This window comes from Thalassophryne amazonica, chromosome 4 (genome assembly GCF_902500255.1).
Source record: "Thalassophryne amazonica chromosome 4, fThaAma1.1, whole genome shotgun sequence".
Classification (NCBI taxonomy): domain Eukaryota; kingdom Metazoa; phylum Chordata; class Actinopteri; order Batrachoidiformes; family Batrachoididae; genus Thalassophryne; species Thalassophryne amazonica.
Window position 1 is genome coordinate 72,076,099 of NC_047106.1, and position 12,886 is coordinate 72,088,984.

A 12,886-nucleotide genomic window follows, 5' to 3' on the forward strand; every position below is an offset into this window, starting at 1 on the left:
ACGTGGAAACAGGACTTAGAAAAAACACACAACTCAGAGCCAGAAGCGAAGGCACAAGGCCCAACGATTGAGTGAATAACTAGTGCAACCAGTGAGACTTATATACACCTAGGTGATGAGCAGCTGATAGGAAACACCTGTGCAGAAGGATCCAGAAGTGGGCGTGGTCAAGACTGTGCCACGCCCACCACCCAGCACCAAGAGACAGGGAAGGCACACAGAAGACATAATGACCAAATTAATACTAAAATCAAACACGGCAGAAGAAACGAGCAACCACAGAGCATGACAGGACCCCCCACCTAACGGCTGGCACCTGACGGCCCAGGTGAACCAGGATGCCGAGCATGGAAGTCCTTCATCAAGTTCGGGTCCACAATGAAACGGGAGGGAACCCATGAATGCTCTTCTGATCCGTAACCCTCCGAGTCCACCAGGTACTGCAACCCCCATGCGGCTGAGACCCCAAGAGGCGGCGCACCGAAAAGGCCGGCCCACCGCCCACAAACCGGGCGGGCAGCGGGGGAACGGCTGGAGGGCACAATGGACTGGTGTGGACAGGCTTCACCTGGCTGACGTGGAAGGTGGGCTGAATCCTCAACAACCTGGGCAACCAAAGGCAGAAACCCAGACTGAAACTGGGTTTATGACTTTCGTGATGGCTGACGCACCAACAAACCTGGGAGCAAGCTTCCTCAGCTGACCACGGATGGGTAGGTGGCGTGTCGAGAGCCAGACCTGTTGTCCAGGGCAATAATCTGGGGCTCGTGGCCTTTTCCTGTCCGCTGCTACCTTGTAAGCCACTGATGCTCGCAGTAAGGCCCGACGGGCCCGCTCCCAGGTCCATTGACAGTGGAGGATGAGGGACAAAGCCGAAGGCACACGGGAGGTTAAGGCTGCAAAAGAAAACAGAGGAGGTTGAAAACCATGAGTCACGTGAAACGGGGAGTAGCCCGTGGATGTAGAGGGCAAACAATTATGAGCAAGTTCAATCCAAACTAGCTGGGAGGACCAGGAGGCTGGGTGCTGTGAGGCCAGGATCCGCAGACCCTTTTCCAACTCCTGATTGACTCTCTCTGACTGTCCATTCGCCTGTGGATGGTAACTGGAAGTGAGACTGGAAGAGACCCCCAGCAGACAACAAAACTCCCTCCAAAACTGAGAAATAAACTGTGGCCCTTGGTCAGAAACAATGTCCTGTGGAAACCCGTGCAATCTAAAAACGTGGGCTAATAATGCTTTGGTGGTTTCTTTGGCGGACGGTAACTTCGGAAGTGGCACAAAATGTGCCATCTTGGAAAGTCGATCGACTACGGTTAGTATGACTGTGTTACCCCGAGAAGGCGGTAAGCCTGTAACAAAATCCACTGAAATGTGTGACCATGGTTGTGTCGGAATGGGTAATGGGAGGAGTTTACTGGAAGGTGGCTGGATAGATTTACACATGGCACCCGTCTGACATGCCCTGATGTAATTCTTCACATCGGAGAGCAGCCGAGGCCACCAAAACCTCTCCTGGATTATACGTGCAGTGTTCTTTATACCTGGATGGCAAGCAAAATGACTTTCATGCCCCCAATGAATGACCTCCCCCCGTAGTGAGTTCAGCACAAACATTTTCCCCGGTGGACAATCGGGAGGTGTGGGAACGTGAAGTGTCTCAGACCGTATCCTAGTTTCGATGTCCCAGGTGATCGCCGAGATGAAGCGCACTGCGGGAAAGATTGTACTGGGTACTGTCGGTGCTTCTGACGGGTCTTCGCGTCGAGACAGAGCATTCGGTTTGCCGTTTTTTCGAACCGGGACGGTAAGACAGGGCGAAGTTCTTCTTCTTCTTCTTTGTCTTTCGGCTGTTCCTGTTAGGGGTCGCCACAGCAGATCAATCGTTTCCATCTCACCCTGTCCTCTGTATCTTCTTCTGTCACACCAACCACCTGCATGTCCTCTCTCAGCACATCCATGAACCTCCTCTTTGGTCTCCCTCTTCTCCTCCTGCCTGGTGGCTCCATCCTCAGCATCCTTCTCCCTATATACCCTGGTTCCCTCCTCTGCACATGTCCAAACCATCTCAATCTCGCCTCTCTGACTTTGTCTCCAAACCGTCCCACCTGAGCTGTCCCTCTGATATGTTCATTCCTAATCTTGTCCATTCTTGTCACTCCCAAAGAGAATCTCTTCATCTTCAGCTCTGCCACCTCCAGCTCTGCCTCCTATCTTTTTGTTAGTGCCACTGTCTCTAAACAATACAACATAGCTGGTCTCACTACTGTTTTGTAAACTTTCCCCTTCACCCTTGCTGATATTCTTCGGTCACAAATCACTCCTGCCACCTTTCTCCACCCACTCCACCCTGCCTGCACTCTCTTCTTCACCTCTCTACCACACTCTCCATTACTTTGAACAGTTGACCCCAAATATTTAAACTCATCTACTTTCACCACTTCTACTCCTTGTAACTGCACTATTCCACTGGGCTCCCTCTCATTCACACACATGTACTCAGTCTTGCTTCTACTGACTTTCATTCCCCTTCTCTCCAAAGCATATCTCCACTTCTCCAGACTAGACTCAACTTGCTCTCTACTCTCACTACAGATCACAATGTCATCTGCAAACATCATAGTCCATGGGGACTCCTATCTGATATCATCCGTCAACCTGTCCATCACCACTGCAAACAAGAAAGGACTCAGAGCTGATCCTTGGTGTAATCCCACCTCCACCTTGAATGAGTCTGTCATTCCGACTGCGCATCTCACCGCTGTCACACTATTCTTGTACATGTCCTGCACTACCCTAACATACTTCTCTGCCACTCCAGACTTCCTCATACAATACCACAACTCTTCACTTGGCACCCTATCATAAGCTTTTTCTAAGTCCACAAACACACAATGTAACGCTTTCTGTCCTTCTCTGTACTTTTCCAACAGTATTCTCAGAGCAAACATTGGTAGTGCTCTTTCTCAGCATGAAACCATATTGCTGCTCACAGATCTTCACCTGTTTTCTAAGCCTAGCTTCTACTACTCTTTCCCATAACTTCATGCTGTGGCTGATCAGCTTTATGCCTCTGTAGTTACTGCAGCTCTGCACATCACCCTTGTTCTTGAAAATAGGAACCAGCACACTTCGTCTCCACTTCTCGGGCATGCTCTCACTTTCCAAGATTTTATTAAACAATCTGGTTAGAAACTCTACTTTCCATGCCTCCACTGGAATGTCATCTGGACCGACTGCTTTTCCACTCTTCATCCTCTTCATAGCAGCCCTCACTTCTTCCTTGCTAATCTCTTTTACTTCCTGATTTACTCTCATCACATCATCCAGCCTTTTCTCTCGCTCATTTTCTTTATTCATCAACTCTTCAAAATATTCCCTCCACCTTCTCAGCACACACTCCTCACTTGTCAGCACATTACCATGTGCATCTTTTACCACCCTAACCTGCTGCACATCCTTTCCAGCTCTGTCCCTTTGTCTGGCCAATCGGTACAAGTCCTTTTCTCCTTCCTTACTATTCAACTTCTTGTACAGCTCACAATATGCCTTTTCCTTTGCTTTTGCCACTTCTCTTTTCGCCTTACGCCGCATCTCCTTGTACTCCTGTCTACTTTCTTCATCTCTCCGACTATCCCAAAACTTTTTCGCCAACCTCTTTCTCCTTATGCTTTCCTGGACCTCTTCATTCCACCACCAAGTCTCCTTGTCTTCCTTCCACTGTCCAGATGTCATACCCAGTACTGTCCTAGCTGTCTCCCTCACCACATCTGCAGTACTTTTCTAGTTGTCCAAAATTCCTTCCCCTCCAACCAGTGCTTCTCTCACCTGCTCGCTAAATTTCACACAACAGTCTTCCTCCTTCAGCTTCCACCATCTGATCCTTTGTTGAGCTCTCACTCTCTTCTTCTTCTTTACCTCTAAAGTCATCCTACAAACAACCATCCTGTGCTGTCTAGTGACACTCTCTCCTGCTACCACCTTACAGTCTGTGATTTCTTTTAGCTTGCATCTCCTATAAAGAATGTAGTCCACCTGTGTGCACCTTCCTCCACTCTTATATGTTACCCTGTGCTCCTCCCTTTTCTTAAAGTAGGTATTCACCACAGCCATTTCCATCCTTTTTGCAAAATCAACTACCATCTGTCCTTCCCCATTCCTATCCTTGATACCATATCCATACCATATCCAGAAATCTTCTTTTTCCTTCATCTCACAACCTACCTCTGGGGTATATGCACTGATGATATTCATCATCACCCCTTCAATTTCCAACTTCACACTCATCACCCTGTCAGACACTCGCTTAACCTCCAACACACTTTTAACATACTCTTCCTTTAAAATGACCCCAACACCATTTCTCTTCCTGTCCTCACCATGGTACAACAACTTGTACCCACCACCGATGCTCCTGCTCTTACTTCCCTTCCACTTGGTCTCTTGCACACACAATATGTCTACCTTTCTCCTCTCCATCATATCAGCCAGCTCTCTCCCTTTACCAGTCATACTACCAACATTCAAAGTCCCCACTCTCATTTCCACCCTTCTAGTTTTCTTCTTCTCCCGGTGTTCGTGGCAACATTTTCCTCCTCTTCTTCGTCGTCTTCGCCCAGCAGTAGCCCAATTTCCACCGGCACCCTGTTGGGCAATAGCACCGGTGGCGGACGTTGTTAACCCGGGCCACGACCGATCCGGTATGGGAATTCGATTCTGAGTCTGCATAGTTCGGTTGGCTTGTTTTACGCCGGATGCCCTTCCTGACGCAACCCTCCTCATTTATCCGGGCTTGGGACCGGCACTCAGAATGTACTGGCTGCACACCCCATGTGGCTGAGTTCAGTTAAGACAGGGCGAAGTTAAAGTGACTAAAAAAGATTGACCATCTGGCTTGGCGGGAAATGAGTCATTTGGCCAAGCGCAAGTACGAGGTCTGTCAATAAAGTAACGGTCGTTTTTATTTTTTTCAAAAACTATATGGATTTCATTCATATGTTTTTACGTCAGACATGCTTGAACCCTCGTGCGCATGCGTGAGTTTTTCCACGCCTGTCGGTGACATCATTTGCCTGTGAGCACGCCTTGGGAAGGAGTGGTCCCGCCCCCTCATTGGATTTTCATTGTCTGGAAATGGCGGAATGAAAAGGACTTTTTTTCCATCAGAATTTTTTCAGAAGCTGTTAGAGACAGGCACCTGAAAACCATTCGAAAAATTTATCTGGCTTTCGGTGAAAATTTTACGGGCTTCACAGAGAATAAGGTCTGTTACTACAGCTTTAAGGACCCCTTTAAGGACGCTCGGCGCGCCGCGCTCCGACCTGCGACGACGCGGCACAAGCCACCGGACCATTTCTAAAGAGATGGCTCTGTGGATACGAGACCGTCGTGTGCTCTTTCTCTCGTTATCACAAGAGCTGGACATCAGCCATTTTCCGGCAGATTTCACTTTTAACAAAAGATTTTGTAGTGGAAAGCCACGCGGAGGCTTTGCGCGTAAAGACCGATTCGCTTTGGAAGCGAGACAAAGGAACACCTCCGTTTCAGCGTGTCAGAGGACAAGTTTGGACATGTCCAGCTCTCCACAATTTCTCTGATACTTACTGGACTGGTAAGCATTGAAAGCCGAGATAGGCATGTCCAAACTTGTCCTCTAACACGCCAAAACGGAGGTGTTCCTTTGTCTCGCTTCCAAAGTGAATCGTGGTCAAGACTCTGCCACACCCACCACCCAGCACCAAGAGACAGGGAAGGCACACAGAAGACATAATCACCAAATTAATACTAAAATCAAACATGGCAGAAGAAACGAGCGACCACAGAGCATGACAGGCTTAGGTCCCCCATCTATTATGTTGATATGATATGTGTACATGCAGGTGTTAACAGATAATTGTGGGCATTGAAAACACAAGTTTCTCTAGAATGATATGCCAGACAGAGACATTTTCAGTGAAGAATACAAATCACTGCTGAACCTGAAGTGCATGTGTACTGTTAATTGTTAACTATTACGTCAGACCGAAATGTGTATATAAAAGTGAAAGTAACCATTTCTGGGATCAGACTGTGTCTGTTTTTCACTTATTGTCATGTTTGACCCTGATCTTGAGGTCCAAGGTCAAATGCAGTTAGGTCAAAGGAGTCAGGATGCATGATTTCCAATAGATGTTCAAAACAAATTTAAGCTGTAGAAGTGATATTTGGAGAGATAAAGTGACAGTCTAAGGTCAGGCAGTGGGTGTCTTTGTCGGCCATTATCTTGGATGGCCTCGTAAATCTGGGCCCAGGTCATATGCCTGAACGTCACATTTGTGTCTGTGTACAATATAGTTTGAGTGTGTACTATGTATGCAAGGGGTAAGAGAGAAATCTGGAGCACTTGAAACGTGACAGACAGACAGTTATGGTGGGGACAATTATTTCATGGCAGGGGACAAATCATTCTGTTGTCACATTAAAGTGATGATTATACCCACAATTCTATGAGTGTTTTCACAGATATTCTCCTGATCTAAGATGAATTTATGTCACAGCTTGTGTAACACCTCTGTGACATGTAACAGAAATGACCACATCATCTCATTTTACATGAAAATATTACACACACACACACACACACACACACACACACACACACACACAAACGTACACTCTGCACCTCTTTGTATACTTCATGTCTCAGCAGCTGCAGAACCCTGTGTGACAAGTATCAAAAAGAAGAGGAAGCGACAGCTCAAGCCCCAAAAGAACTATCAAGCACCAGTGCCAAAGGAAGCTGCAGCCCTTGAGCAAGCTCTGGAGGTGGCTTCCTTCCTTGAATAAGCCCTGAAAAAAGTGATGACCCTCGAGCAAATTGCCACTTTCTGGCCCATTCCAGAGGGTTCAGCCGCTCCACCATCAGGGTCAGTTCCACAGGTTGCAGTCGCAGCAGCAGCACCACCATCAGGGGCAACTCAAAAGGTTACAGTTGGAGCAGCTCAATCATCAGGGCCAACCCCAGAGGTTGTTGCCATTGCAGCACCATCATCACAACCAACTACAAAGGGAGTTGCTGCAGCACCCCAGGTTCCTGCCTCCAAGGTGGCCAAGAAGTGGTGCACTTCTCCAGCTCCTGTTCCTGGGGCTGCATGACTTCCAGCATCCTTCCTGTCCTATGTTCATAACTGGGCCATCCAAATGGACTATGGTCATTGCTGCTCTCCGCTAGTCGACTCATTAGAGGATTGTCTTTACTGGGGCCACCTTCCCCATAATGTCTCCCTTCAAAGGGGCCCTCTATCAACCCTCCAGATGCCAATTTGCTTCCTGAAGTGCCACCCGGCCACCCTTCACATGATTTCTTGTTTCTTGAGCAAGTGCCTGAAAATGACCTGACCTCTTCCTCCCTGCTGCCCATCTGGCTGTGACATGACCTTTCACTTCCTGTAACACAGACAGCCGTCTGACTATGACCTACCTACAGAGACCTCTCTCTGCCAGCTGTGTGGTGATGGTGATGGCGTCCACACGGGCTTGTGACATTGTACAAATATACATTTATTAAGTATCAGGAACAATCAAGCAAAAGTCAGCAATTGAAAAATAGAAATTGTCTTGGCCTATGTGCGTATGCTTCATCTGTAAACATTCGGGTCATCGGAACATTAAGATGGCGACAGCATAGTACATCTGAATTAAGGCCCCACCACTCGCTCACTTATGTCTGGTATACCTAATACATACATAAGTAATGGTTTGGTAATAGGTTCCAAACTGATGTTAGTACAGTGGTATGTAAAGGTTTGGGCACCCCTGATAATTTCCATGATTTTCCTTTATAAATCATTGGTTGTTTGGATCAGCAATTTCACTTAAATATATCATTACAGCAGAGAAACACAGTGAATATTGAGAAGTGAAATGAAGTTTATATGATTTTACAGAAGTGTGCAATAATTCTTTAACCAAAATTAGGCAGGTGCATTAAATTGGGCACCCCAACATAAAAAAAATACATCAATATTACCTGCACTGGCCACCACAGCCACACAGCATGATGGAACCACCTCCAAATTGTACTGTCGGTAGCAAGTGTTTTTCTTGGAATGCTGTGTTCTTTTCAGCCATACATACCACCCCTTGTTATGTCCAAACAACTCAATTTTAGTTTCATCAGTCCACAGCACCTTATTCCAAAATGAAGCTGGCTTGTCCAAATGTGTTTTAGCATACCTAAAGTGACTCTGTTTGTGGCGTGCATGCAGAAAAGGCTTCCTCTGCATTACAGCATCAGACAGCATCTCTTTGTGTAAAGTGCACTGTATAGTTGAACATTGCACAGAGACACTATCTGCAGCAAGATTATGTTGTAGGTCTTTGAAGCAGGTCTGTGGGTTGACTATGACTGTTCTCACAATCCTTCGCTTCAGCTTATCTGAGACTTTTCTTGGCCTGCCACTTCGGGCCTTGACTAGTACTGTGTCTCTGGTCTTCCATTTCCTCACTATGTTCCTCACAGCGGAAACTGACAGCTGAGATCTCTGAGATAGCTTTTTGTATCCTTCTCCTCAACCATGATGTTGAACAATCTTTGTTTTCAGGTCATTTGAGAGTTGTTTAGAGGCTCCCTTGTTGCCACTCATTAGAAGAGATGCAAAGAGGAGAAACATTTGTAAATTGCCACCTTAAATACACTTTCTCATGATTGGATTCACCTGTGTAACGAGGTCAAGGGTCAATGAGCTTACCAACCAATTTGTTTTCCATAATTAGTGCCTAAATGTATTCAAATCAATAAAATGACACGGTGTGCCCAAACTGATGCACCTGCCATATTTTGTTCAAAAACAATATTGCACACTTTCTGTAAATACTAGAAACTTCATTTTCACTTCTCAAATATCAGTGTGCTTCGTCTGCTATATGATATATTTAACTTGAAATTTTGATCCAGAGAACCAATGATTTATAAAGGAAAATCATGAAAATCATCAGGGGTGCCCAAACGTTTGCATACAACTGTACATACTGAGTGTTTGGATGCAGGGTCCACATGCTACCTTATCTTCCAATATGGGTTGTGGTAAGCAGCAATGTTTTCAAATTTATTTATTTAATTTAGAAACCTGATATATTATTGATATATCAATTCCAGTTCTGTCTGTGGCTTCTTTTTAAAAACTCCTTGAGTGAGAAGCTTACTGAAAATATGTAAATATGATCTCTTTAAAGATAAAACTTGTATAACAGGCCATTTGGAGACTTGGCAGAGCAATGCATTATCAAGATTATAATTATTGTTCTTTTTCATTGTGAATTTTTTAACTACCTGTTGTTAAATTGATGCATGTTTTTTGTATTTGTGTTTTCTGCATTTGTTAGTGCTGTCTTAATTTGAAAGTGTTGTGGCCTCACTCGGCCGCTGTTGAGAGTGACAAAAAGTAGCTGCAAAAAAGAGTTAAGTTTGTATGTCTTTTCAACTTTGTTTTCCTACAATTCAGAAGCACATAGGTTGATTTAATCTGATTATTGTTCTGCCTGTATGTAATATTAGTTTGCTCTTGCTTCAGACGGTTCACTGAGATTGCATATGATTCCCTCCACTGATTGCAAAAAAAGATACAAAACAATTATTTTCATGTTATTTAAGCTGTAAATGGAAAAAAAAAATCACAGAAATGTGATATTTTTTAATTACTATTTACAGTGAAGTAGACAAACAGTACAAGAACAACAGATAGCATAGGTAGGCACACATACACATGACATACGAGGGCTGTCAATAAAGTAAGGGTCCTTTTTATTTTTTTCAAAAACTATATGGATTTCATTCATATGTTTTTACGTCAGACATGCTTGAACCCTCGTGCGCATGCGTGAGTTTTTCCACGCCTGTCGGTGACGTCATTCGCCTGTGAGCACTCCTTGTGGGAGGAGTCGTCCAGCCCCTCGTCGGAATTCCTTTGTCTGAAAAGTTGCTGAGAGACTGGCGCGTTGTTTGATCAAAATTTTTTCTAAACCTGTGAGACACATCGAAGTGGACACGGTTCGAAAAATTAAGCTGGTTTTCAGTGAAAATTTTAACAGCTGATGAGAGATTTTGAGGTGATTCTGTCGCTTTAAGGATTTTTCACGGAGCGAGACGTCGTGCAGCGCTCTCAGGCAGCGTCATCAGCCTGTTTCAAGCTGAAAACCTCCACATTTCAGGCTCTATTGATCCAGGACGTCGTGAGAGAACAGAGACGTTTCAGAAGAAGTCGGTTTCAGCATTTTATCCGGATATTCCACTGTTAAAGGAGATTTTTTTAATGAAGGACGTGCGGACGGATCCGCGCGTCGGGACGCAGCCGACGCGGTGCGGCGGCACAGGAAAAACACCTCCGTGTTGATAACCATTTGTAAAATCCAGGCGGCTTTTGATGGCTTTCAGTGGAGTGAGTATATGAGAAATTGTTTAACAGGCAGGACATGTTCCAACTTGTCCTTAAGGCTTTCAACGGAGGTGTTTTTCCTGTGGCGGAGCGTCGCGGCGGCTGCGTCCCGACGCGCGGACCCGTCCGCACGTCTTTCATTAAAAAAAATCTCCTTTAACAGTGGAATATCCGGATAAAATGCTGAAACCGACTTCTTCTGAAACTTCTCTGTTCTCTCACGACGTCCTGGATCAATAGAGCCTGAAATGTGGAGGTTTTCAGCTTGAACAGGCTGACGACGCCGCCTGAGAGCGCTGCGCGACGTCTCGCACCGTGGGAAGTCCTTAAAGCGACAGAATCACCTCAAAATCTCTCATCAGCCGTTAAAATTTTCACTGAAAACCAGCTTAATTTTTCGAACCGTGTCCACTTCGATGTGTCTCACAGGTTTAGAAAAAATTTTGATCAAACAACGCGCCAGTCTCTCAGCAACTTCTCAGACAAAGGAATTCCGACGAGGGGCTGGACGACTCCTCCCACAAGGAGTGCTCACAGGCGAATGACGTCACCGACAGGCGTGGAAAAACTCACGCATGCGCACGAGGGTTCAAGCATGTCTGACGTAAAAACATATGAATGAAATCCATATAGTTTTGGAAAAAAATAAAAAGGACCGTAACTTTATTGACAGCCCTCGTATACTCCAGTGTTACCTCATCTTGGCTTGCTGAGCTGTATCTTGCTAAACTGTGTGCTGTAATGTGATATCTAGCGATACAAACAAAAGCCCATGTTTTGTCTGATTAATGTAACAGCTCCCCCCCCCACACACACACACACACGCACTGTTCTTCCTTGATTTATCCGGTCTACACTCAATCTATTTGAAAAATCAAATCAAATCAAATCAATTTTATTTATATAGCGCCAAATCACAACAAACAGTTGCCCCAAGGCGCTTTATATTGTAAGGCAAGGCCATACAATAATTATGTAAAACCCCAACGGTCAAAACGACCCCCTGTGAGCAAGCACTTGGCTACAGTGGGAAGGAAAAACTCCCTTTTAACAGGAAGAAACCTCCAGCAGAACCAGGCTCAGGGAGGGGCAGTCTTCTGCTGGGACTGGTTGGGGCTGAGGGAGAGAACCAGGAAAAAGACATTCTGTGGAGGGGAGCAGAGATCGATCACTAATGATTAAATGCAGAGTGGTGCATACAGAGCAAAAAGAGAAAGAAACAGTGCATCATGGGAACCCCCCAGCAGTCTACGTCTATAGCAGCATAACTAAGGGATGGTTCAGGGTCACCTGATCCAGCCCTAACTATAAGCTTTAGCAAAAAGGAAAGTTTTAAGCCTAATCTTAAAAGTAGAGAGGGTGTCTGTCTCCCTGATCTGAATTGGGAGCTGGTTCCACAGGAGAGGAGCCTGAAGAGGTGGAGGTGGAATTCCCACCATTGTTGTTACTGGGTGTGCACGCACCCACATCTCACTGTTTTTGCTCCTCGCCAGCAGTACCAGATCCGACATTCGGAGACGGTGGCCACCTGGGGACTCGGGACTTGGCGGCTCCAGTATTCTCCGGGTTCGGTGGCGGAGGAAATCGTGTGGTTCCGGTTCCTCTCAGGACAGACGTCTTCTATCCTCAAGCCTGCCCACATGTCACCTCTGTGGATTGACTGTTTGCAAAATTTCTGTAATCCTCTGTATTTTGGTTGTGCTCTTTCACAACAGTAAAGTGTTCATATTCGACTCTTTCATTGTCCATTCATTTACGCCCCCTGTTGTGGGTCCGTGTCACTACACTTTCCCAACAGGATATCTCGGCCAGCGTCATGGATCCCGAGGGGCGTCAACCATCTGTTGGACAACCAATGGAAGAGCAGGGTGCACAGGCGTCTGCAGGAGGTGTGATTGGTGAGTTGCAGCAAATCCTCACCGCCTTTACCGCTCTGTTGGATCTGATGACCGCGCAAAACGACATCCTTAATCGGAGGATGGAGGCTCTCACCACGCAGGTGGAAGCGCGCGCTCAGGGCACTGCTGCAGCTCCTCCTCCTGCTGACCCGGTGCAGAATATAGACGTTCCAATCGTCATTCAACGACCCCCCCCCCCCCCCCCCATCCCCTGAAGCATACATAAGTCCCCCAGAGCCGTACGGAGGTTGTGTGGAGACGTGCGCGGACTTTCTTATGCAGTGTTCGCTCATCTTTGCACAACGTCCTGTGATGTACGCGTCTGACGCCAGTAAGGTGGCTTATGTAATTAACTTGCTTCGTGGTGAGGCACGCGCTTGGGCTATGGCCCTTTGGAAGCAAAATTCACGGCTCCTTACCACTTATACTGGGTTTGTGAGGGAGTTCAGAACGGTTTTTGATCACCCTAACAGAGGAGAGAATGCTTCAACAGTGCTGCTGTCAATGAGACAGGGGAGCCGGAGCGCAGCCGAATATGCAGTCGACTTCCGCATCGCGGCTGCGAGGTCCGGCTGG